Source organism: Anomaloglossus baeobatrachus, chromosome 1 (genome assembly GCF_048569485.1).
Source record: "Anomaloglossus baeobatrachus isolate aAnoBae1 chromosome 1, aAnoBae1.hap1, whole genome shotgun sequence".
NCBI lineage: Eukaryota > Metazoa > Chordata > Amphibia > Anura > Aromobatidae > Anomaloglossus > Anomaloglossus baeobatrachus.
In genome coordinates, this window is record NC_134353.1 from 141085379 (window position 1) to 141088286 (window position 2908).

The 2908-nt window shown below is 40.9% G+C and overlaps 1 protein-coding gene across 1 annotated transcript in view; it reads left to right on the forward strand.

The window, feature by feature from the left end:
• VPS37A (VPS37A subunit of ESCRT-I) overlaps nucleotides 1-2299 on the forward strand; it is an 86778-nt gene extending 84479 nt beyond the window's left edge. The window contains exon 12 of the mRNA XM_075334424.1: nucleotides 2050-2299. The gene's annotated coding sequence lies outside the window, so the exon portion shown is untranslated. The remainder of the gene's footprint in view (nucleotides 1-2049) is intronic.
• Nucleotides 2300-2908: the final 609 nt, after the last annotated feature.

A 2908-nucleotide genomic window follows, 5' to 3' on the forward strand; every position in this document is an offset into this window, starting at 1 on the left:
ACATCCTGTGCTCCCCCTTATGTCTTGTGGTAGATTTTACCCTGTGATTTTGCTCTGTGTGTGATCCTTAATAAAGTTTTGTAATTTGCACACATACTCCAAGTTTCACTTGTTCTTTGATGTATTCCTGAGTAGTGCAGACACTGACTCGGCCATACTTGAGCTGACTCCGTGTCCACCCTTAATGGCTCATAAATTGAGAATTTTTTTCATTTCATTCTAGAGGAGAAAGACTACATGCATGACCCTAGAAATTTTTTAAATTGGGGCTTAAATATTATTTGTTTGTACTGCACAGCGGCCGGCTGATGGTAGGCACCTCCACAATCTGCTGGTAGCGACTTCAGCAGGATAGTGTGATGGAGCAGCGCACCATCGCTCCGTCACACTGTTTAGTGGCTGCTACCAGGTATTACAGATTAGTTCCCATTCAAATAAATGGAGCTGATCCTCCTAAAAACTCTCTGCAAGTACCTTTAAATGGTGCTTTACACGCTGCGACATTGCTAGCGATCTCGTTAGCGATGTGACACGCCAGATCACAGATGCAATCTGTCGAGATCGCACATAGGTCGTTTTTATAGCGTTGGCCACATGTGCGATCTCGGCAGATCGCATCTGCGATCTGGCGTGTCACATCGCTAACGAGATCGCTAGCGATGTCGCAGCGTGTAAAGCACCCTTAACTATGTAACTTCTAAAAGGTTTTTGAGACCCTATAAGATGAGAAATAGCGGGGTACATGTATACACTAAATATCCTGAAAAAAGGGCCATTAACAATGGTACAGTACAATATTACAAAACGATCTGGATAAGATGTCAGAATGGGCAGACACTTGATAAATAAGATTTAATGTTGATAAATGTAAAGTAATGTACCTAGGACGGAGTAATCCTATAGCTGCGTATACATTAAATGGAAGTAAACTCGGGACTACAGAACAGGAGAAGGACTTGGGTATTGTCATTACAAATAAGCCGAGCAGCAGCACTCAATGTCAAGCAGCAGCTGCTAAAGCAAACAAGATTTTAGGGTGTATAAAAAGAGAGATTAGATCCCGTGATCCCAACGTATTGTTACCCCTCTATAAATCACTTGTAAGGCCACATCTGGAATATGGGATGTAGTTTTGGGCTCCACATTTTAAGAAGTACATTCAGAAGTTAGAATCCATTCAAAGGCGGCAACTATATTGCAAGGAATGGAAGGCCTCCTATATGATGAGAGGTTTTAAAAGTTAGATATGTTTAGCTTAAAAAAAAGACGTCTCAGAGGAGATCTCATTTATATGTCAATTATATTGTCATAATGTTAATATATAATATAATGTTATATGTCATTATATGGTCAATATAAAGGACTGGCACATGACTTATTAATTCCAAAGACAATACTAAGGACCAGGGGGCACTCACTGCGTGTGGAAGAAAAGTGATTCCGGCAGCTAAATAGGAAAGGGTTCTTTACAGTTAGAGCAGTCAGATTGTGGAATGCCGACCACAAGAGGTAGTAATGGCAGATACTATAACAGCTTTTAAAAATAAAAGGGCTGGATGATTTCCTCCATACACACAACATTGTTGGTTATAAATGATTTTGTGACAAAATTAATAATTGGTGGAGAAAGGTTGAACTTCATGCACCGGGGGCTTTTATCAACCTATGTAACTGTAAAATAGCCACGTAGGCCTTACGTAGACACTCACCAGAGACTTGAGCAGTCATGGCCACACCTCCTTGTCACTTTAATTCCAAGGAACCAGTCCTCTGTTGCGTTTCCCATTTTTTGGCGGCTTGATCGGCTCTTGATTTGCAGGCGTACCCACACTTCTACTTTCCATAGCACACTATACAAATTTTCTGCCGGGAGTTTGTCTTTGGGGCTCTCGTCACATATGTCCATGCTGCTGGAGATGGGTATTTCTGAGGCCTGTGCGTGGGTTTAGACAGTTTCCACTCTCCTGAATCTGACCGTGGCAGAAATGAGAAGTTTACTTGTTTCTGAAACACAAATCTCCTAATTCTCCTGTTTTTCCTTTTTTTTAGGTCTCTTAGAAGAGGTTGGTTGTTGAATCCCAGGAAGCACATATTTTTTGTATTTCTGATTGGAAGGTAGCGATGATTGTATTCTGTTCTGTTGATAGATTGGATGATTTTTTTTTTTTTGTACAATTTAACTCCTATTGTTCATTTCACATCGACTCGACTCTGTATCTGCTGTAGGATACTTCTAATATTTTTTACTTTCTGTTACCCATATTGGAATGGTTTATATTAAATACGTAATTTCTGTGAATTGAGCCTTTTACTCTTCTGAATTCCCATTACTGACCACTGATGTCATGTCACGCTTCTGTACATACAGTGCCTTTCAGAAGGAGTGTAAAGGAAATGACGGCGTGACGCTGCACTCGACTGTACATGTACTATATGATGTAAATACACTAAGCACAAGCATTAGTAATAAACTTGTGGCTGCTTCCTTTTACTGAACTTTTGCCAATACTTATTTCCTATTGATTTACTGCCTTTAGTGAAAGTTACCTTATCTTCTGGATTGTAAGATGCACTTTTTTCCCCCCAAAACTGGGGGTAAAATGTGGATGCGGCTTACAAAACGGATATGGCTTACCGTGATGGTGGAGCTGGGTCATAGGAGACGGGGTCACAGGATGCGCTCGGGGGTGTCACTGAGAGCACCATTGACCTGCGGGCGGGTTGCGGGGGTGTCCCAGAACGGGATGTCTCGGCGGGTGCATTGAACTGACTGTTGGCTGCATTGAATCGCCCATGGTTGATTATTATTATTTATTATTATTTTTTTTTATTATTATTATTATTATAGCGCCATTTATTCCATGGCGCTTTACAAGTGAAGGAGGGTATACGTTCAACAATCATTAAC